General features: G+C 51.0%; 2 long non-coding RNA genes across 2 annotated transcripts; one reads left to right on the top strand and one right to left on the bottom strand.

Moving 5' to 3' along the window:
* Positions 1 to 6,053: 6,053 nt before the first annotated feature.
* On the bottom strand, positions 6,054 to 7,215 carry LOC129533647 (uncharacterized). The gene is made up of 2 exons (XR_008679939.2): positions 7,073 to 7,215; positions 6,054 to 6,352 (listed from the first exon to the last, which is right to left on the bottom strand). It is a non-coding gene; the product is annotated as an uncharacterized lncRNA (long non-coding RNA).
* A 67-nt stretch (positions 7,216 to 7,282) lies between these two features.
* Positions 7,283 to 22,756, top strand: LOC134758614 (uncharacterized). Its single transcript, XR_010133996.1, has 3 exons — positions 7,283 to 8,251; positions 18,683 to 19,424; positions 22,681 to 22,756. It is a non-coding gene; the product is annotated as an uncharacterized lncRNA (long non-coding RNA).
* The last annotated feature ends 1,224 nt before the right edge of the window (positions 22,757 to 23,980 follow it).

Below are 23,980 nucleotides of genomic sequence, written 5' to 3'. Positions count from 1 at the left end.
ACACCTGTCCCTATCTTTGTGTCTGACATTGAGGACCTGTTGATCTCTTTTATGAAATAAAGAGGATCTTCCCTATTGCTTTTTTCTGATTGTCAACATACTTCCATTTTTTTCTTTTTTTTTTTTTTTAAGATGGAGTCTTGCTCTGTTGCCCAGGCTGGAGTGCAATGGCGCGATCTCGGCTCACTGCAACCTCCACCTCCAGAGTTCAAGTGATTCTCCTGCCTCAGCCTCCCAAGTAGCTGGGATTATAGGTGCATGCCAACACACCCGGCTCATTTTTGTATCCTTAGTAAAGACAGGGTTTCACCATGTTGGCCAGGCTGGTCTTGAACTCCTGACCTCAGGTGATCCACCTGTCTTGGCCTCCCAAAGTGCTGGGATTACAGGCATGAGCCACTGTGCCTGGCCTTTCATTGTACTCCCAAGTACATCCAAACTGCATTGGGTGCCTCAGGTTCTGAGTTTAACAAAGAGAGCCCCTATCCACCTGGACCTCCTAGCCTGGTGGGCACGACAGATGGTCCACAAGTAGCCCCAAAGGCCCTTGAAGATATCTGTTCGGGTGCGGCCACTCATGCCTGTAATCCCAGCACTTTGGGAGGCCAAGGCGGGCAGATCATGAGGTCAGGAGATCGAGACCATCCTGGCTAACACGGTGAAACCCCGTCTCTACTAAAAATATAAAAAAATTAGCTGGGCGTGGTGGTGGGCACCTGTAATCCCAGCTACTTGGGAGGCTGAGGCAGGAGAATGGCGTGAACCTGGGAGGTGGAGCTTGCAGTAAGCCGAGATCGCGCCACTGCACTCCAGCCTGGGCGACAGAGCAAGACTCTGTCTAAAAAAAAAAAAAAAAAGAAAATATACAACCCTCTGTGTTTTACTGACTTACCAGACACATTCGTACACCACTTCCTGGTATGCTTTTTGTTTGTAGAGTTTTAATGTGTTTATTTATTTATTTATTTTTGAAATGGAGTCTCACTCTGTCACCCAGGCTGGAGGGCAGTGGCACCATCTCAGCTCACTGTCACCTCCACCTCCCAGGTTCAAGCAATTCTCCTGCCTCAGCCTCCCAAGTAGTTGGGATTACAGGCGCCCACCACCATGCCCAGCTAATTTTTGTATTTTTAGTAGAAGTGGGGTTTCACCGTGTTGCCCAGGCTGGTCTTGAACTCCTGACTTCAAGTGATCTGCCCACCTCGGCCTCCCAAAGTGCTGGATTATAGCCATAAGCCACCGTGCGCAGCCCATTTATTTTAAAGCAGATATTTGCTTGTTCATCCACAAATGTTTATTGAGTGTCAAGTCCTCAGAAGGACACAGAGAGAAGTAAAAGTTTCCCTTGACCCTCAATTGCCTCGTAGCCTAGCACGAGTCAGACATAAATAAATGGGAGCCCTCTCTTTGTGTGGTAGTGGGGGACCCTATGGGGCATAGTACTTCCATTCTCTCTCACATATACTTTTCTTATTCAGAATCTACAAATACACATACACGTTACTGTAGTCGCAGATCTGACATATGTTCTGTTCTCATGTGGGTTATATGTAATCTTACAATTTTAACTTTTCAATGTTACACATATATTTTTGTGTCCAGAAGTGAGATATTTTATATCTTAGGCTTCCATTTAACAAAATGGAAAATATACAATAAATCCTTTTTAAAAGGTACTTTTTTCTTGTGATTTTAATAGTAGTACATTTTCAATGGAGAAAATTTAGCAAATACAGAAAAAAAAGACATGTAAATAAAGACCACTCATAACCTCACACCACCCAGAGACAGGAATATCAACATGTTGCCATCTTTCCTTCTAGTCTTCCTTCTAGGCTGTCTGCTATGTTGTGTGTATTCGTATGAAGACACACGTTGTCTAATGTGGTGTTCAAGTCCAATGATACTGGTAGGGGTCTGGGGGTCCCAGCAGAGGGAAACACTTTCATAACACACCTCCCTTCCAGAGGGAGCCTCTATTTCCTTCTCTCCAGGTCACTAACTCACTCTGCAGCAGCCACTAAATGCAGGAGTCCAGGCCACTGGTCAGCCGGTGGCAGGGAGGGTTTCTGGAAGGGCCCAGGAAAGGTTCTGAGCCCAGGCCCAAGGCTGGGGAGTCTGAGTTCTTGAGCCCCACCCCTAGGAGGGTGAGGAGGTGGGGAGAGCAAGGGAATTACTGTTGGGACAGAGAGTGTCTCCCCCAGCCCCCTGAGCCAAGGCTCTAAATAAGGACCCTGGATCCGCTGTGTCCAGCGACAGCTGAGAATCCCTGCGGCTCGGTGTCCCCACATCCGCTGCCAGAGTCACTGGGGGTGGGGGGTGGGGGGTGGGGGGTGGGAAGTGGGGGGTGGGAAGTGGGGTGCTAAGGAGCCAAGACCCAGCACCCAACCTTTACCAGTGCCCCCGACAGCCTTGCTGAGCAAAGGACCTTCTCAGAGAAAAAGAGAGAGAAAAAAAAGGCCCTGGGAATGTTAAACCCAGTCTGTGAAACAGAAGTCCTGCTTCTCTCCATGGAGTGGCAGCGTAACAGTCACCATTTTTCGCCACAGTAGGAAAGAAAGAACAACCATGAGAGGTTTGGTGCTGTGACTATTCCTACAGAACCTTCATGACAGCTCTAGGAGGTAGGCGTCCCTGTCCCCATGACAGCAAGGTGGAATCTGAGGCTGGGAGCAGAGGTGACTTGCCCATGGTCACACAGGGCTGGGGTGACTCCCCATACTCTCCTGTCCCTGCTCCTGTCCGCCCCTGGCCCTGTGTGGGGCTTCCCTCTCTCCAGGCACTGCGCAACCTGCCTGATGAACTTCACCGTCCCGGGTCCCCGCCTCTCCCTATCCCTGTGCAGGCAGGAAACGCGGGCTCCTCATTTCGGCTTCCCAGCAGCCCCAGTCTGGCCCTCCCATAGAAATATTTATCTAGTGAATGAATAAACACAGAGGGGGCCCTGCACATAAAACCAGGCCGGCCGGGACAGCATCCTCCAGCACAGGCTCTCCACGCCTCACGTGCAGATGCAGACGTGTGCATGTTTATGCGTGTGTGTGTGTGTGTGTGCATGCAGGTATGTGTGTGGGGAGCCAGGGGGTGTAGTGGAGTGGTTGGGCATGCAGACTTGAGAGCCAGACTGCCTGGGTCTGAATCCCAGCTTTTCAGCTGTGTGCCCTTGGGCAAGTGGCTGTCCCTCTCTGTGTCTGTCTTTGCCTCTGTGAAATAGTGGAGGGGTAAATAGTCTCTGCCTCATCATTCATGCAACAGCGCTGGTATAGGAGTTAGTCCAGTGCCTGGCACAGAGCAAAAGCTTTTAGAATGCAACAAATTATTGGGGAAACTGAGTCAAGATCACCAGATGAAGTGACTTTATGACTTTTGCAGGGGAGAGGCCACGTGCACCAAGAGGCTTTTGCGAGGAGGTCACACCAGAATTGTTCTGGAACTCTCCTGCCTACAAGCCTTCGGTGGCTCCTCCGCTGTCCTCAGAGCAGTCCAGAGGGGTTTGTTGGTTGCCTGCAGGGCTCCCAAGGCTCCCTGTGGGCTGGAACCCTGCCCACCTCTGGGGTTTGCCTCTGTGACCCTGCTCTGTTCCCACCTTCCCCCCCCCACGGCCTCCATCCCTTCCTGCAAGTGGATCAGCCCAAACCCTGGAGCTGTGTTGATGACTTTATCTCCCTCCCACCTAGGCCTGCCTCGCAGCTCTTCCTCCAAAATATATGCTGGCTCGGCTGCCGCCCACCCCTCCAGTGCCCACCCCTCAGGACTGCCCAGTTGTCTCTCGCCTGGCCTCAAGTCCCTGCTGGGCTTCCATCCTTGGCCACAAGGCAGCCAGAGGGGTCCTTTGAAAATATGGCTCTGAGAGTCCCGCCTCCCCAACACGCTTGGGGGACACCTCCAATGCCTGGCCGGTACACCAAGCCCTAGCTGCTCGGGCCCTGCCACCCCCTCCCTGCCTTCACTCTCTTTGCTTTATCCTGCAGGCCTCCCTCCCAGGTGCCCGCAGAGCCTGGGCACCTGCCCCACAGTGCCAGCATCTCCCCCAGGTCTCTGCCCAAATTCACCTGCTCAGAGAGGCCTTCCCTGGTCTCCCCAGCTGGCCCCCATACACACAAACACACACACACATACATACACAAATACACATAGATATACACAAACACACACTTACACATACATACACAGGCACAGCATACACACACAAGTCCACATACATACAATATGCCGTCATAGAGCTTACACTTTAGAGAGATGGACAATATTGTAAAGTTTATAAATAAGTGATTTGTGCATTTTATACGTAAAATTAAAAGAGAATATAATTTTGGGTGGAAATAAGCACTTTAAAAAGCTAAGGAGGTGGCTGGGCGTGGTGGCTCACACCTGTAATCCCAGAACTTTGGGAGGCCGAGATGGCGGGTCACCTGAGGTCAGGAGTTCAAGACCAGCCAGGCCGCCAACATTGTGAAACCCCGTCTCGATTAAAAATACAAAAATTAGCCAGGTGTAGTGGCCGGCGCCTGTTACCCCAGCTACTTGGTAGGCTGAGGCAGGAGAATCGCTTCAACCTGGCAGGTGGAGGTTGCAGTGAGCCAAGATTGCGCCACTGTACTCCAGCCTGGGCAACAGAGCAAAACTCTGTTTCAAAAATAAATAAATAAATAGGAGGGAAGCAATAAGGAAGAGACTAAGGTATATATGTCACACACACACACACACACACACACACACACACACACACACACACACAGGCTAGTCCCCTCTTCATCTGTTTTCTTAGTTTTTTTCAAAGTGCTCATTTCCACCTGAAATTATATTCTCTGATAATTTTATTTATGAAATGTATAAATCAATTGTTTCTAAGCTTCACAATATTGCCTGTCTCACTGAATGACAGCACAAATATCGTCTGCAGGAGAGAAGGAAGGAAAAAGGAAGAAAGGAAGGAGGGAAGGAAGGAAGGGAGGGAGGGAGGGAGGGTGGATCAGATCTGGCTGGGCAGAGACAGCAAGGAGGGGAGAGGTGAGCCCGTGCGGGGATATCTGGGGAACAGCCTGGTCTGGCTGGCTCAGAGAGGGTGCAGGGCACTGTGGGACATGAGGCTGGGGGATGACTTTTGGAACAAAATGTGTGGAGCCTTAAAGGCCAGAAAAGAGAGCTGTGGAACCAAGGGGCAGATATGCGTTTTTGACCTTAAACCTTTTTCCTCTCCCTGGAAGGCAAGTTAGTGTCTACAAAGAACAGCGGATTCCTCAGGGTCCAGTCCTGTAGAGCTGCTCATATTCCAGCCTCCAGCCCACAGCCGGGGAGGGTGTGGACTCGGGGAGCTGGGGCCAGGGAGGAACTTGCAGCGTAACACCCTCTGGAATGCTGTGGCTGCAATTAACTCGCTCCAGATTCACTCAGTTCCCGTCAGAACATGAAACCAGAGGGAAAAAACCCATGAGGCCCGGATTGATCAGCACAGAACTTAGCAACCGCACAACAAGCTGCAGCTGACCCGTCCCTGGAGCTGAGGTGCTTTCCGGCCAGGCCCAGGGGTTAGGAGCTGGGAGCTGATCTGCTGCTTCTGGCTGGCTTGTGGAGCCCGAGGCCCACCCCAAGGCCTCAGGAGGTCCACTTGGCCGACGCCAGTTGGGTGAAGCTGTGGCTCAGGCTGGACACAGAACCACAAGGGCTCCCAGGAATGGCTTCACTTCCCCATTCCACCACGTGGAGAGACTGAGAAGGGTATTGTTGGCTGGTCCCTGCTCCCAGACTCAGTCACCCTGGACATCCTGGTTTGCTCTGCTGGTTCATGGGCTCACTAGCTCCACACCCTTGCCAGGAGCCCACAAGGGAATCTGGGACTTCAGAGTTTTAGCAACATCCCAATCATCCGGGCATTTCTCAGTGACTCACAGCCTCCCATCTGCTCCATCATTACATCTGGATGGCCAGGAGCTTGGCCAGCTCCTGACCCAGTTCCTCCATCCTGCCTCCTCTCTCCCAGGCCAGCTTCACACTTACTGGGCCGGCGTGATTGTACCATAAAATATCTCAAGCATATGGAAAAGTTCAGAAAATCATGTTTCAGCCAAACAGCCGTCACTCCTGTTTAATCCTTAATGATCTGCCTGATTTGTTTCAGGGGGTGATGGTGGGGTGTCCCCAGGCCTGTCTGGGGAGGAAGCCCACCAGCAGAACTAGAGAAGGCTCTGGAAGGGGCAGCATCTTTGTGTGCATTCCAATGCCCATCACATCCGTCGTGGATGTCTAGCAGGTCTCTGACAATAGGCCTGGCACCATAGTAGGTCCTCAGGGAGCAGTGGTTTTCCTAATAGTGTTGCGTCCCATCTCAAAGCCAGTAAGGCAGGCAAGTAGTCTGCAAATGAGGAAAGAGAAGCCCAGATTGGGGCTCAAGGTCACTCAGCCAGAAAGGGGACCAGGACAACGAGCCAAGGCCTTGTTGGGAGCAGAGCGATGACAGCCACTGATGGGCCCCTCTTCCCCCAGTGCCATCCCTTCCTGGGGGTACATGGAGGAGGGCCATCTCCAGGATGAGCCCTTCGGAGGGGAGGCTGAGGGCACGATCCGGCTGGAGAGCAGGGCTTGTGGGAGAAATGGCCTGGATTTCTCTGATGCAGCCATTTGGGGATTGGAGGCAGAGGCTTCTCCAGGGATGGGGGTCTCCAGGCTCGCTCTGACGACCCCTCCCTCCCTCTGCAGCATCTGTAATTGGGTCTGCTTGAAACTGCTCCTTGCCCTGCCTGAGTGACGGGGAGTCAGAACAGTCTCTTTACAGCTGGGGACCCAGAGGAGGAGTGGGTCTGGGGCCCAGAGGAGGAGTGGGTCTGGGGTCCAGAGCTCGGGGATGCCAGTTCCCGCATCTGTTTGCTCGACTCCAGAGTGCCTTGACCTAGTCCATAGTGGTTCAGCGCAGCTCACTAAGGATGGCCACCTGTGCTATCCAAGCTGTCACAGGTACCAGGTAAGAGGTAGGGCAGTGGGAGGGGGGGATCCTTCTGGAACCCCAGTCCCCAAGATGGAGTCCCTGGCCACCACTTCTGAGCTGTGTGGCCCCGGACAGGCAGTTTCTCCTTACTGAGGCTCAGTTCATCCTGTGCGCGCTGTGGGGGTTGAGTGATGAATGTGGCACATCCCTGGCACCCCAAAATGACGGCTCTTATTACAGTGGAAAGTCCGGGCACACCTGCTACCCTCCCCCACTGTGTTGTTCTAGAACATTGGTTCTCAAAGTGTGGTCACCGCGCCACCCGCAACAGTGTTGCCCAGGAACCTGTTAGAAATGAAAATTCCCTGGCCCCACCTCAGAACGACTGAATCAGAAACTCTGGGGTGGGGCCCAGCGCTCTGTGTTGAACAAGCCTCCTGGGGATTCAGATGTGCACTCAGGATTGGGGACCACTCCTTTAGGTCATCCACATAACCACAACACTTCCCTGCTCTAAACCCTTCCATGGCTCCCAACTGCTTTCTGGATAAAATTGAAAGGCTCTAACCAGCATTCAAAGCCCTCCCCTTGTGGCCCTGGCTGACAGGAGGTGGCCAGCCTGATTTCCCAGCCCCATGATAGGCTGCTGGAGGTGACTCATGCCTTGGACCTGTTTACCCGGTGCCCAGCCAGGCTGACAGACAGCGACGAGGGCAGGAGAAAACGACAGCACATGCTAACGACGTGTGTGGCTCCTGGTGGCGGTTCGAGGCTCATTCTGTTACCGCCGTGTGAACTGGCCAAGTTGCTTCGCTGTCTGGAGCCTCAGTGTTCTCATCTGTCCAGTGGGGATGATAACAGCGCGTCTGCCTAGGTCGGCTAGGACGAAATACGATCACCTGTGCAAAGTGCTCAGCCTGGTGCCTAGCAAACAACAGGTGCCTTAGAATACTAAGGGCCCACAATCCCTTGAGGCTGGAGGTTTCAGGATTCTGGGTTTTTCAGGTTTTAAAAAGGGAAATACAGTTGACCCTTGAGCAACATGGGGGTTATGGGTGCTGACCTCCGACACAGTCAAAATCCACCTATAACTTTGGACTTCCCTGAAACTTAATGACTGATAGCCTTCTGCTGACTGGAAGCCATAACATAAATGGTCAGTTAACACATATTTTGTGTGTTACATGTTGTATATACTATATCCTTAAAATAAGTAAGCCAAAGAAAAGGAAATGTTATTAAGAAAATCATAAAGAAGAGAAAATACAGTTACTGTTCATTAAGCGGAAGTGGATCATCGTAAAGATCTTCATCCTTATCCTCCTCACGGTGAGTAGCTGGCAACGGAGAGGCAGAGGAGGGGTTGGTCCTGGTGTCTCAGGGGTGGGAGAGGCAGAAGAACATCCATGTAAGAGAGGACTTATTCAGTTCAAACCTGTGTTATTCAAAGGTTAACTGTACACCCTTTATCACCTAACACACCCAATGGGGGTCTTCATCCATAAACAAACACACAGCTGTTTCTGCACCAAACATGCACGTGCAAAGCAGAAAAAAATAAAAACTATCAGTATGTAGCTTCCCATTAGTTCAGGCCATGCTAAGGCTCTTGGACTTTATCCAGAAGGCAATAGGGAGCTATGGAAGACTTTAGAGCGTGGAAGTGGCATGGTCAGGTAGATGCCTTAAAAGAGTGGTGCCCAAACAGAGTGTGCATCAGAAGTCCCTCGAGGGCTTGTTAAATGCAGAATCCTGGGCCCCCACAGTCACTCAGGCCTCCTGGCTGCTGGTGAGGACAGTATGGTGACTCTCCCGTGTTTCAGATTTTACAGGACTGTGGGGCTCAGAGTGATGACATTACTTGTTCAAGGCCTCATGGCTTGTGAATGGTGGAGCTGGGTCATGCCAAATGAGCTTTGTGGCCAAACTTATGAACTATCTTTTGGTTTTCAGGGTTTTGGAATTATGGGTAAGGGATCGTGAGCCAGAATGGACGACCCTCGTGTCGGGCTTAGCGAGAGGCCTGTGACAGCGAGAGAACATAGGCTTTGGGGTGCAGATCCTGGTTCTACCATTTCTGGGTTGTTTCACTCCAGCCAAATGACCTTGCCTCTCTGAGCCTCAGTTTCCCTATACGAAAATTGGGATTAGCGGTTGTTCTTTGGTGGGGTTGAGGGAGGAAGCACTGAGACGAAGGGTGCTGGGAACCCCACTGGTGTTGATCGTGGATTCTGCTTTCCTCTGGGGTTGTCAGGCTGCACCTCAGAATTCCCCAGGCCCCTCCCCAAGCCCACAGCCCGACGTGCCCAGGCCTGGGCCCTGGAACGAGGAGGAACCCTTCCAGCTTGTGTTACCCAAATATTGCGGAGGCCTGTTGGTGCCTCTCCATGGTGACAGTGCCCCAAGCTGCATGGGGGCGAGGGAGTGTCCTTTGTGTCAGGCACCCGCAGGTGCTGTCCCCATCCCTGGGACACTGCAGGAAACAGCCGGCTCACACAGGCCAGGGCCAGCCAAGTGAACCCGTAGGAGCAGCTAGGTCTCGGGTACTGGCACACAGGCACTTTCTTGAGAACCTGCAAATGGGTGTGGAAGACTCCCACACTGGGTCATGGGTAGGGGAACGTGGGGAGGGAGAAAAAGAACTTGCATGGGTTGAAGGCTTACTGTGTGCAGTACTCAGTACTTTATATTCTGACTGCTCTAGGCAAGAGTGAAGTTACCCAGGCCCCAGTGTCCATTTGGTTCTAGTTCAAATCCCCAGACTGCTGGTTCTTAGCTGTGGACCTGTCTGACCCTCAGGTTCCTCATCGGTGACAAAGGGATATTAACACCCACTTCATACAGCTGTTAGGAGGATTAGGCGGGATAATGTGAAGTAGGTCCAGGGGCTGCTCTATAATGGTGGCAGTGATCATGATTCTTCTGTTTTATACATTGGAAAGTGAGACCCAGGGCAGGCCCAGGGCAGGTAGACCAGCCAGTCGTGGGGAGGCTCTGTAAGCCCAAGTCCATGTGCTCCAAGGCTACACTTTCCATCTCAACCCTGGAAGCAGTCGTGTTTCAAGGTCAGGGACTGACTCTGTCTCTGTGTCTCTTTCTCTTGAAAACCCTGCTTCCAAAGTTCAACAACATTTGTCAAGCACCACAGTGAATTGGAGCAGATTGGCGAGGTCAAAGTTTCCAAGGCCAGAGGTCTGGGTTCAAATCCCAGCTTGGCTAATGACCAGCTAGGTGATCTTGGGCAGGTTACGTGACTCTCTGGGCCTCAGTGTCCTTATCTATAAAAGAGTTGACAATTATATCCTTCTAGTGGCTCAGATCAGAACCTGGGGGACATCTTTAACTCTTCTCTTTTTCTCACACCCAAATCTGATCCATCAGGAAGTGCAGGTGGCCCTACCTTCAGATATTTCCGGAGTCCAGTTGCGTCTTTCTCCTTCCGGTTTATTCCCCTGCTCAGAGCCATTGCCTCTCACCTGGCGTATTGCAGGGGTCATCGGCCTGTTTTCTTTGCTCCCCGCCACAGCTCCCGATAGCTCATTCCCAGTGCTCTGCAGTCATTACCTGTCTCAATCAAAGTACAAACTGCAGTCCTCATGTGGCCCGTGGTCTCTCCATGTGGCCTCCCCTCACCTCCCTGCCTCGTCTCCTACCACCCCTCTCTTGCTCTCTCTGCCTGGGCCACACTGGCCTCCCTCTCACCTGCAGGGTCAAGTCCTGCCCTGGCACTTTGCACTGGCTGTGCCTTCTGCCTGGAGTGTTCTTCCCCAGACATGGGCCTTCACTTTTACACCTTTGTCAGGTCTTTGCTTCAGGCATCTTATTTGACCCTCATTTTTTTTTTTTTTTTTTGAGATGGAGTTTCGCACTTGTTGCCCAGGCTGGAGTGCAATAGTGTGATCTCAGCTCATCACAACCTCCACCTCCTGGGTTCAAGCGATTTTCCTGCCTCAACCTCCCTAGTAGCTGGGATTACAGGCATGTGCCACCACGCCGGGCTAATTTTGTATTTTCAGTAGAGATGGGGTTTCTCCATATTGGTCAGGCTGGTCTCAAACTTCCAACCTCAGGTGATCTGCCCACCTCAGCCTCCCAAAGTTTGACCCTCATACTTAAAGGGCAGCTCCCATTCCCCCCAGGACCTCTCTGTCACCCTCCTTGTTTTATTTTTCCATGTAACTCCAATCATCACGGATTTTCTCCTAGATTTTACTTAGTGACTGCCTCCCCTCACTAAAATGGAAGCCGCAGAGGGCAGGGTTTCTGTGTGTTTTGCTGTCTGCTGTATCCGTAGCACCTAAAAGAGTATGTAGCCCACAGTCAATATTTAACTAACACGTGCTGAATGAATGAATAGCGCCTACCCATAGGTTTGTTGTGAGATTGAATGAGTTCATGAGCAGCACCTTGGCCATGTCCTGCATGGGCCAGTGCTCAGCATAGCTTTGCCTTTGCTGCAGAGGCTCGGGGGCCCAGCTAGACGAAGGGTGCGCTGCGGTAGGAAAAGCCAGCTCTGCCCTGCCAGGAGGGTGTCCTGGAAGTGGCTCCACACACACAGACTCGTGAGGTTGTGAAAGGGCTCGGGTGCCCCGGGATGCTAGGCAGCCAGGTGTGGCAGAGCAGGTGTGGGGGAAGGAGGAATGGTGGCAAATGAGACCAGAGCTGTCACCAGTTGAGATCCTGGAATGTCAGGCTAAGGGGTTTCTCTGACGGCCAGGGGGAGCCTCGGGAGGGCTTTGGAAAGTTGGGGAGGATGAGAACCAGGACCTGTTCCCTTTGAGGTCTTAACAGTGAAGGTCATGACCTTGAACTGGAACCTTTATTTTACCATGGGGGGTGGGGGGATGGGGACTGAGGGGCTGAATCCTCCCCAAAGGGACAGTCTCCATGCCCACCCCCATGGCCAGGAGGGGCCCTTCTACTGCTCAAGAAAATTCCCCAGTGGCGCCCTCCTTCCATCCCATGCCTAGCGCAGTGCTGGGGAGGAGGTAGTGAGTTGCCTGTCTCTGGCGTGTTCCAGCAGAATTCCTGGGACACATGGAGCGCAGCTGAGCTGTGGGGCTCCCCTACGGGCAGACGGGACACAGATGAGCTCTCACCGAGGAGGACCAGTGAGGTGGGCTCTGTAGGCTGCAGGCTTCCAGGAAGGGGCTGTTCTCCAGCTCCTCCAACACAAGCTCTGCCAACACCTGCTGCAGGGCGTCGCTGGGCACTAGGTGTGCAGTGGGACACCGCACAGTCAGACCCCTGCCCTCCTAGGCTGACAGTCTAGGGCAGGAGGCAGAAAATCAACCAATGAGCAGAGAGTATTTCATTATAAATGTGAGCCCCACAATGAAGAGAATTTGCTTTCGTGGGAGAGATTAATTTAGACTGGAAGATTGGGGAAGGCTTCTTAGAGAAAACGACATTTGAGCTAAGGTGAAAAGGGTCATTAGCAGGAAGTCTTCATACACACAGTGAGGGAAGGGCATTCCAGCAGAGGGAATAGCTGTGGCGAGGCTCAGAAGCCAGGCCCTAATGCTGTCCAGTAGGATGTTGGGTTTGGTCAGAATCTGCATTCAGGGATCTACTTTCAAGAGCAAAGCAGTGATAAGTGAGGCTCAATGGCATGCTCACTGTGGTCTCTCCTGCCCTTCAAAAAACAAAAAGCACTTAATCAAATTCTCCCCTGGAGTAGGAGAAAAGGGTTTGGCCAAGCAAGGACTCAAGAGGCAGAGAGGCAGGTTTCACATTTTTCCTCTGAAGATGAAAGGAATCTTATCAAAGAGCAGAAGGAAAATGAATTAATGAAGTCATTTCATTGATTAAAGTATGTATTGAGCACATACTATGTGCCAGGCATTGTTCTAGTGCAGGCTATATGACTGCAGATAGGACAAAGTCCTCATCTTCACAAAATTTGCATGCTAGCAAGAGAGGCAATTGCCAAGTGAGCAAATGAAAATGTCATTTCAGGGAGTGATAAGTGCTGTGAAGAAAATAAGATGGGTAGGATGGCTGGGGGTGGGGGTTGGGGTGGGGGTGGTGGCTGGATTGGACCTCCCTGAGAAGGTGATCCTTGAGCAGAGACCTGAAACAAGCAAGAGAGGAATGCCAAGAGGATGTGAGGTAAAGTGTTCCCAATAGCGGGAACAGCAAGTGCAAAGGCCCTGCAGCCGGGGAACTGGTGGAATGAGCCTGAGGAGCAGCAGGGAGGCCAGCGTGGCTACAGCGGGGTAAGGGAGGAGAACAGTACTAGGAGAGGAGGTCGGAGAGGTACTGAGAGCCAGGCCAGGCAGGGCTGCTGGACCCCTGTCTTTGGGGCCCTGGGACTGCCACGGATGTTCTAGCAAGGCTGGGTTCAAGTCAGCAGTCTGCTCCCAGGCAAGGCCAGATAAAACACCTGCTTTGTGCAGAGGGACTGAGATCCCACAGACGCCCCCTACCCCTTTCTCCTCCTTTTTGTCTGAGTCTCTCCTTCTGCAATGTTCCATCAGTCCAGTTTGGGATGACCATGGTGACTGCAGGGGTGGAAGGCTGCAGTCAGGGATCTCACTGCCTTTGGAGGGGTGCATTTGGGGGCCTGATGTCCCCTCACTCTCAGATGTGGCTGTTCTGTCTGACTGAGGTCCTAGGACCCCAATCAATATTTACTTCCCATCCCCTCTGTCCAGCTCCATCAAAAGTCTCCACATCCCACACTGGATCCACTGGGAGCTCCAGTCCCGGCCGTGGCTCTGAGCCGCCCTCTGCACTTGTCCGCCTAACCTTTGCCCTTTGGGTCTGGTTTCCATTGCCAGCCTCGCCTCTGTTGACTTGACGCTGGCTCTATTGACTGGTGACAAGGCCCATCTGATGGCTGATAAACTGATCCCCAGTTGTAAGTGACAGTGTTGTGAATTTGCTCAGCATTGGTGCACATCACTGTGGCCAAGCCCCTTTGCAGGGCGATGGAGATGAAAAAGTCATCTACCTGTAAGGCGCTTGATGGTGGCGGGGGCGGCAAAGCTGTAAAAGCTCAGCCAGGAGAGTAAATGACCCTCCACTGACCCCGCTCCCACCACCTGCAGCCCTCTTCCTTTGGTGTATAGCCGAACATTAAAAAATTTTATTTGGAAAAATTTCAAAAGTTCCAAGGATAGCTCAATAAACACCTCTCTGTCCTTCACCACTGGCTCTCAGCCATCGGGTATGCCCGCTCCCCACGGGGACCTGTCTGCAGGCAATGTCTGGAGACATTTTTGGTTGTTACAACTAGGGAACGCTGCTGGCGCCTTGTGGGTACAGGCCAGGGACGCTGCTAAACATCATACAATACATAGCGCCAGCTGTCTCCACAACACAGGATTATCTGGTCATAAATGTCAGTTGTGACAAGCTTGAGAAACTCTGCCCTAAATTGACCAATGGCTAATGTTTGACTCACGTGCTTTCTCTCTCTCCCTCTGTACACACACACACACACACACACACACACACACACACACATTATTATTTTGCTTAAACCTTTGAGAGTAAGTTATAGGCATCATGATCATGGCTATTCATCTCTAAATATTAATACTTCAGTATCTCCCGCTGCATAATCACAGTAGAAATTTGATAAGGCAACATTGCTCCAATATGAGGATCGTATATACAGTTTCCATTCAGATGTTGCCAATTTTGTCTCAATAACACCCTTGATAGTACTTCTTTCTCCCACCCAAACTCCAGCTCGGAATCCAGCCGATGCTCGGCTGCCACGCCTCTTTCCCCGCCTTTCATCTGGAGTAGTTGCATCCTCAGCTCTCTTCCTCATTCACAACCTTGACATTTTCTGCAGAACACAGGCTCGTTGTTGTGGGCATGTCCTCCAGCTCAGTTTGGGTCTGTTAGATTGTTTCCTTGTGATGAGATTCAGGTTTCTCATTTTTGGCAAGGATTACACAGCAGTGCGGCCGTGTCCTTAGTACATCATGACAAGAGGCGCACGACGTTGGATGGTCCCAGCTGATCCCTTGGTTAAGCTGGTATCTGCCAGATTTCTCCACTGCCAAGGGCCACTTTTCCCTTTTGGGATCCATAAGCGGTATGGAGGATGATGCTCCGAGACTGTGTATAGGTCCTGCCCACTTCCCAACAAACCTCTCTCCCTTACCCAAATCAATTTTGACTTTTACGGAGCCTAATGATTTTCTAGCTCCACCATTCTTGGGTGATTCTGACCTGATGATCCCCCGGCATCCACTGATGATAAATGAATTAATGTTTACTGTGATAATTAACAAATTAGGATTGTATAAACCCATTTTTCCCTCTTCATTTATTTGGTGCCATTTTTCTGTTAGGAAAAGCTTTTCCTTCCCCCTTCCTCCCTCTTTCTCTCCTTCCTTTTTTTCCTTTATTTTATATTTACCAGGGTGAATTCATGGGTTCTCTTTCATTTAATATGCTATAATCCACTGCCATCATTATTCAATGCTCAATTGTCCACAATGAGTCAATGCCCAAATTGTTCCACAGTTGGAACAGTGGCCTCTTTAAACTGGCTCCTGTGTCCTTTTGGTGTATCCCCATCATTCTTTGGTCACTTCCTTATTTCTTGGCAAAACTTGATGTTCCAGGCTCATCTTGTATCTTTCCTCCTTCACCCTTGGACTTGTCCATTTCCCCAAATTGCCCTGGTTCCTTTTGTTGGGGAAGGAGATTTAGAAACCAAGATTAGGGGCCAGGCACAGTGGCTCACACCTGTAATCCCACCACTTTGGGAGGCCAAGGTGGGAGGATCACTTGAGGTCAGGAGTTCGAGACCAGCCTGGCCAACCTGGTGAAACCCCATCTCTACTAAAAATTCAAAAATTAGCTGGGTGTGGTGGCATATGCCTGTAATCCAAGCTACTTGGGAGGCTGAGGCAGGAGAATTGCTTAAACCTGGGGAAGGCAGAGGTTGCAGCGAGCCGAGATTGCACCACTGCACTGCACTCCAGCCTGGGTGAGACTCCGTCTCAAAAAAAAAAATAAATAAAGAAACCAAGATGGGGGTGGTAGGTGGTAGGTGGGCTCATTGACACGGGGGTGTCACTGGGCTCAGGCCCTTGCAGCAGACAGAGTATGTTTGGGTATATTTAAGTCATGAGCTCATGCTTTTACCTCAAATTCCAGTCCAACACCACAGGCTTCTTTCTTAACTCCCCTTTTCCATATCTGCAGCTTCCTTGCTGAAAACCTTGACTCTCCAACATTAACATATTTGCTCATTTGCTGAAAGCTACAATAGCCACAGAATCGTTTCAGGCCTGGTGAACAATAAATCTATTAAATAAAGTTCAAGCCTTCTTTCCAGTACTGTTGCCTTTACACCAAGGGTAACGTAGCCTTCAGGTCGTTAAGCGCTTATATGGATTTGCTCTTTTTCCCCCTCTCTGTAGTATGACAGTATTACTTTGCTGTACAGGTAGTTAATTTGCTTTTATTGGTGATTAATTTTAGGTTTTCGCCTATTCTTATTAAGTGGATTTAATGTCTTTCTTTTTTTTTTTTATTATACTTTAAGTTTTAGGGTACATGTGCACATTGTGCAGGATAGTTACATATGTATACATGTGCCATGCTGGTACGCTGCCCCCACTAACTCGTCATCTAGCATTAGGTATATCTCCCAGTGCTATCCCTCCCCCCTCCCCCCACCCCACAACAGTCCCCAGAGTGTGATATTCCCCTTCCTGTGTCCATGTGATCTCATTGTTCAATTCCCACCTATGAGTGAGAATATGCGGTGTTTGGTTTTTTGTTCTTGCGATAGTTTACTGAGAATGATGGTTTCCATTTTCATCCATGTCCCTACAAAGGACATGAACTCATCATTTTTTATGGCTGCATAGTATTCCATGGTGTATATGTGCCACATTTTCTTAATCCAGTCTATCATTGTTGGACATTTGGGTTGGTTCCAAGTCTTTGCTATTGTGAATAATGCCGCAATAAACATACGTGTGCATGTGTCTTTATAGCAGCATGATTTATAGTCCTTTGGGTATATACCCAGTAATGGGATGGCTGGGTCAAATGGTATTTCTAGTTCTAGATCCCTGAGGAATCGCCACACTGACTTCCACAATGGTTGAACTAGTTTACAGTCCCACCAACAGTGTAAAAGTGTTCCTATTTCTCCACATCCTCTCCAGCACCTGTTGTTTCCTGACTTTTTAATGATTGCCATTCTAACTGGTGTGAGATGATATCTCATAGTGGTTTTGATTTGCATTTCTCTGATGGCCAGTGATGATGAGCATTTTTTCATGTGTTTAATCCCTGTCTTTGGCTCTGCCCATCTCGATGTTGAACAATGTCCTGACCTAAAAAATGCCAGGGGCTGGGGGTGTGGATGGGGGGATGCAAATGCTGGTGGTGCCGCTGGGCACTCCCTCTGCTTTGGGCTTTCACAAAATACGGGCTGCACACTGCTGGCTCCAGGAAAGATGCCTTTATATACTCTCGGCGTTAAGGACATCAGTAAATCCCGCGGTGAGAAATTTGTTTTTTCTGGCTGTCCTTCCATTCTCTGATTGCTTCAAGGAGAAAGTCTCAGCTTGTGCTACTCTGGTTTTAACGCCTCTTTACCACTTGCTGATCTAACAGATAGCGTGACAGATAGCGGTCCCAGCACAGAGCCTGCAGGAGGTGGCCACCTTGAGACAGAAGAGGTGACCTTGTTTTATTTATCTATCTTGTTTCTTGGAGCCAGGCTGCCTTGTTTCAAATCATAATGCTGCTGCATTCCAGCTGTGACCTTGTGCAAGTTACTTAAGATCCCCGTGCCTCCGTTTCCCCCTCTATATAACCGAGATATAGTGGTGCCCATCTCATAAGGTTTTCATGGGGATGAATGAGTTAATGTTTGTAATGTGCTTAGCAGAGTGCCTGGCACATGGTAAGCACTTGTTATATTCATTTTTGTGTTGATGGGAAATGATTCCACTTTTCCATTCGGGGTGGTGATGCAACGTTTCCTTTTAAGATACATTTAGTTCAGCGAGCCAATTAAAAACAAATATTAAGTTTGAAAACAAGTGCTCTGCAGATTTAGCAAAAATCATCAAAGTGCGCTGGAACTGACTGAGTTTGGAAAATAATGCTCTGGCGTTCATTGAACCGGGTCCAATAGCTTTAGCTTTGCGCTATAGCCATTCATAAAATGCTTTATAAAGATTTGATTTATTTGAAGTTTTGTAACGACTCTGGGAGGTAGGAATGATGATTGTCCCTGTTCTTCGGATGAGGGGATTGAGGCACAGAGAGGTCAGTTAACTGGCCCCAAATCGCACAGCCAGGAGGTGACCTTGGGCCACCTGGCTCCAGAGTTTGTGCCCTTGGCTACGTGGCCAGGCAGGCCCCTTTTGCAGAAGAGAACACTTGAGGTGTCAAGGGACACCAGTGAGTCTGGGACGGATCAGGGGCTGAGCATGAGGATGTGCCCAGTGCTGCTGAGATGGACTCCAAGTCCAGGTGAGATACAGGCCCTTCTTGTCCCCTGAATGGCTCCGCTGGCCCCATTGGGACAAACATGCTCTCCTGTCTCACAAACAACAAGAAATATTTCTCATGTGACATTTCTCATAGGCTAGACCACTGCTCGTTTGTGGAGAAATGTGGGCTAGCCTGAGAACCTCAGGAACCAAGAAGGTGGGACCCTGAGACCCACCCCGGGCCCCTCCCACTGGGCTAGGCTCTTGGACTCTGTCTCCCTGAGTCTTCACAACCACTCTGTGATGGAAACACAACTCTTCCATTTTACAGGTGGGGAAACCGAGGCCTGGAGAGGTGGAGTGACTTGCCCACGGTGACAGAAGAGGCAGGGTCAAAGTTTGAACTCAGGAGCTGGGGACACTTGTTGGCTGCCTACCCAGCAGCCATTCCTTCTAACAATCCCCAGATCTCCTTCTAAGTACCTACCACCCCCCCACCACAGCCAGCATGCTTGGAGGGGAGCCCCCTCAACTCCAAGGAGGGCTCTGATGGGCTGGAACCAGATAATGCCTCCTATTCCCTTGGCCACAGGCATTGGTTCAGGGGTAGTCGTGTGACCCAAGACTGTCCAATGAGAACAACTGCCCAATGGACTCCTGGATGGATATTGGAATATGTCCCCTCCTATAGCGGAATGAGAAGCATGTGCCATGCGCTCAGGGTAACACTGACTTGGGAACCTATGAAGAGGACAGAGGTCCTCGAAAGCTTCACCCAGCTCCTTGACAGCCTGCACCACTCTGAAGATCCAGCTCTGCTCACACCAGCCAACAAGCTCCCCTGTTATCTAAGTCAGGTGGAGGCTTGGAGTTGGGTTTCCTTTCCTGCAGCTAGAAACGTTCTGAAACTGCAGTACTTCTGGATTCCAAAGCTTGAGTCCTTTCCCTAGCATAAGGTGCTTCTCTGCATATCCATATTCCAAAAGTCGAACACTTTGGCACCATTTTCCTCTATGTTTTGAGTTCCAGACACCAGGTTTACAAAGGATTGCTGCATGACAACTTTGCTTGAGGTGAGGACCCTTCCCAGCATGTTTCCTTGCTGCCCCAAGTTTAAAAATAATTACATGCATGAAAGAACACTTCACAGACTGTAAGGTGCTCTCTACCTTCCCTCCCTCCCTTCCACAAATAATAACTAGCTGCTGTGCCAGGCATTACAGATACGGAGGTGAATAAGTCGCAAAGCTCATTCTCTTGGAATTCACAGTCCAGTTGGGGAGGCAGACTAGTAACCAGCTAATTATCGCCTATGGTAATTGTCTTGATGGTAGAGTTCAGCATAGCATGTAATTGGGGCAGAAAGGAGTGGGACTACCTTGCCCCGCCTAGACGTAAGTGGGTGGATCAGAGACAGTTGAGGCCAGAGCTACACCTTGAAGACACTGTAGGAACTACTGGAGTGAAGAAGGTTGGTAAGGTGTCCCCAACAGAGGGCTCAGCCTGTGTAAATGTGTGTGGGCCTTAGAAAGCACATATGGTCTGTTTGTTCAGGAAACCGTAAGCATGTCAGGATGGTGGAGGGCAGGGTGCAGAGAGTGGAAGGTGGAGGCACAAGGTTGGAGAAGTCTGCGGGGCAGGGGATGAAGGAGCCAGAAGGCCAAGCCAGTGTCTGGGACAGGATCCCGCACCGCTGGGGAGCCACCTAAGGATTCCAAAAAAGAGCGTGACACAGTCAGATTGCATTTGGGGAAGGGCACTCAGGGCACTCGAGACATAGCTTGGAGCGGCAGGTCTGAGTCTACACCTGAGGACCCTTGAGTCCGGCCTCACAGTCCCGTACCCCAAGCCTCTGCCCCCTCCAGAGCCATTTGAGCCCACCAACTCCCACCCAAGCCAACTGTGAGCCATTTTCTGACTGGGTGGTCTTGGACAAGTCACTTCCCCTCTGGAAGCATCTGTTTCTCCATCTGCACCATGAGTAGAGTCCCACTGGCTTCAAGGACCATGGTTGGAAGCTCAGTCATGGCACCACAAGTGAGAGTCTTTCATGCCTATACAGAGCCGTGTTCATGCATGAGGTGGGTGTTTGCACCCAGTTTCTCAAACTCCCATGGCTCCTGGCTGAGTCAGAGCCTTGACATGCTTTGCTGCCCTGGTCCCAGCTTTAGGGACTACACCCTCTCCCTGTTCTTTACAAGAGATGCTCCAGGTCACGTCTTGGGGTTTACTCATCATTGCTCTGTGCACATTAGATGTTGCCAGAATTTGCTGATGGCCCATCCCCAGCACTGACACCTAACCCCTTTTCCCCACCATAGCCCCACACTGGAGGACTTATTTACCTGGGTCACTGCTGCCATCTTTTATTCTGACTTCCTTCCTGTGGGTCAAAAAGCAAACACAGGCTTAGGTCAAGTAGTCTTTCAAACATCCATCCATCCATCCATCTGTTCATCCATCCAACCAATCCATCCATCCATCCATCCATCCATCCATCCATCCACCCTGTCCAAACATCCATCCATGCATCTATCCTGTCCATCCATCCACCCATGCATCCATGCATCTATTCATCTATCCATCCATCCATCCTATCCAATCCATCCATCCTATCCATCCATCAACCCAATCCATCCATCCATCCTGTCCATCCATCCATCCCTCCTGTCCATCCATCCATTCATTCATCCATCTATTCATCCATCCATCCATCCATCCATCCATCTATTCATCCATCCATCCCATCCATCCATCCATCCATCCATCCATCTACCCATCCATCCATACATACATACATCCATGCATCCATGCATCCATCCATCTATTCATCCATTCATGCATCCTATCCATCCATCCAATCCATCCATACATCCATACATCCATCCATACATACATCCATGCATCCATCCATCTATTCATCCATCCATACAATCCATCCGTCCATCCATCCATCCATCCACCCATCCATCCATCCATCCATACATCCATGCATCCATCCATCTATTCATCCATCCATCCTGTCCATCCATCCATCCATCCCATCCATCCATCCATCCATCCACTAATCTTCCTTCCACCCATTCGTCATTCATCCATTTGTCCACCATCATCATCCATCCATTCAACTTCTATCCATTCACCCATCCAATCATCTATCTGTCTTTCCATCCATCCATCCACCTATCTTCACTGAGCCCCTTCTCCATGCACACACTGTGCTCAGCTGTGAGGAGAGGGGGATGAAGATGGGTCTGTGCCTGCTCTCATGAGTGGTGTGCTTGTTCAGAATGGTGTAAGCATGTCTGTGTGGTGAAGGGTAGGGTGCAAGGTTAGGGGGGTTGAGGCAGGAGGCTGGGGAGACCCACAGGGGTCAGGGTATAGTCTGGTGGGGGAGATGAATGTACACAAGTAGGTCTGATAACTTTAGATGGTCAGAGTTGTCATGAAAGGAGGAAACAGGATCCAGCCATCCAGGGAGAGATGGGGATTCGTGGGAGTGCTGGAGGTGGAATAGAGCAGGATCCCCGAGGGATGTGGAGTGGATTTGCTGACAGGTGGGCTCAGGGGCAAACTGCAGCCAGATTATTTGTGGGGCCCAAGGAAAATGGCCTTCCAGAGGGCTCTGAGGCTTCTGGGCACAGGGGGCCACCTGCCCAAATGGGGAAGACCTGGGTTCAGGTCTCAGGGTTGCCAATCCCCGACTGTGACCTTGGGCAGGTCACCTCCCCTCTTGGATGCCAGTTTCATGACCTCTAGAATCCTCCTGATGGTGACAATGTACCTAAAACAGCATAAAGCAGCCCAGCCCACCGAGGACGTGCCAAATGCATGCCCACTCTCACTGAGCATTCTCTCTTCCTTCTTCTACCAGTGGCCCTGGGAACTCCCAGGGCCCCTGAAAACACTGTTGGCTGCGGTCCCTTCTGCAGTTTCCCCACCTATAAAATGGGACAGTGCCCGTGCCTGGCACCTAGTAAGTGCTCAGTAAGCATTAGTGGTGGCTGTGGTTGCTGCAGCAGTTGACCGGCCCTTTAGTCTGTACCTCGCAGACCCGCTTCTGATTCTGGCCACATCTGCCCCCACCCGACTGCTTCCTCTTGTCTCTTCTCCCTGATATGCTGGGCTGCGTGTCCGAGGGTCCTTGCTCCGGCGGCCCCCTCCGCGCCGGCCCTTCCCTCTGACCACCTCCGCCTTCTCCTCACCCCAGCTCCTCCGTCCCTCTATCCCACCACTCTGTTGTATTTTCTCCCGTTGCTTGCCAGGATCTGAAAGCATCTTTTTTTTTTTTTTCTTCTTTCTCTTGTTTATTTCTGTGTCCTCACGTAGTTTGGAGGTTCCAGAGGGCACAGCCTTTCAAAGGTCTTCTTCCCTGGGCATCTCCAGTTCATCGTACAGCGCCCAGCACACAGTAGGTGCACAGCGCCTATTTGTAAGAAGGAAGGAAGAGACGAAGGGAGGGAGGAGGCAGGAGAGACAAAGGGAGGGAGAGAAAGGCAGTGGAGGCCTGTTGGGGAGGGCGGGGTGGCTGGTGGGGAGGAGCCCCAGGTCCGCAGCCCCAGTGGTGGACCTGAGAACATTGTTGGGGTGTTCAGGAAGCATCTGCCCAGGGAATTAACAGAGCTGGAAACCATCCGGGCGTCTAAGTCTGGCTTCTTCCCGATGGTGTGAAGACCATGCTTAGCGCTCTCTTGGGAGCCAACAAGGGGGGGGTCTCTAGCGCCACCTTCCGGGCATCCGGGAAATGTCCGTACAGTCCCACCAAGGCCCACCTGCCGCCTCGACATTCATAAATAAACGCCAACAATGACGGCGACAGCAACAACAACAGCTCCGCTTTATTAAATGGTTACTCTGCGTCAGACAGCGTACCAGGTACTTGAAAGTTATGATGTCCTAACCTCCAGACCCCTTGAAATGCGGCTGGTATTACCCTCATTTATTTACGCAGACAGATGAGGAAACTGAGACTCAGAGAAAAAGAACCGCTCAGCCCAGGTCGCATAACCAGTGAGTGGCAGGTCTGGATTCTAACTCAGGTCTCTCTGGCCCCAAAGTGCAGAGCCCCAAAGGGCTGAGCCGTGCTCTGGAGAAGGGCAGAGAGGGAACGGGAGGGTGGGCAGGGCTGGGGCTGAGGGCACAGCAGGCTCCCGGGAAGGCCGCTAGCGGTCACTCCCTTGCAGGGACTATGCTGTCCCAAGGCCTTGCTCTGAGCCCTCCTCAGGACCCCTCCCAGCCTCCCTGAGCATGAGCTCCCTCATCCAATGTCACAGTTGGGGAAACTGAGGCACACAGGGTGGAGACCCTAGAGAGGTCACCTCCCCTCTTGGATGCCAGTTTCATTACCTCTAGAATCTTCCTGATGGTGATAATATACCTAAAATCTCATCTAGCAGCCCAGCCCACCTAGGACGTGCCAAATAAATGCCCACTCTCACCATGCATTCTCTCCTGTGTCTCACCTTCTGCCTTCCTGGCAGTGCTGGGCAGAGGAGAGTGTGACTCCAGGCCCTGGCCTGGTGCTCTGGGTGATGCAGGGGGTCGACTGGAGTAGGGAAGGCAGACATTCGCACAGGTCTCCACGGCCTATGTCAACCCTCTCAAGTTTGGGGGCCTGCGGGTGAGGTTG

Source organism: Gorilla gorilla, chromosome 4 (assembly GCF_029281585.2).
Source record: "Gorilla gorilla gorilla isolate KB3781 chromosome 4, NHGRI_mGorGor1-v2.1_pri, whole genome shotgun sequence".
In the NCBI taxonomy this organism is placed as follows: domain Eukaryota; kingdom Metazoa; phylum Chordata; class Mammalia; order Primates; family Hominidae; genus Gorilla; species Gorilla gorilla.
Note: the sequence above shows the minus strand (reverse complement) of the source record. Positions and strands in the feature narration are given on the sequence as shown.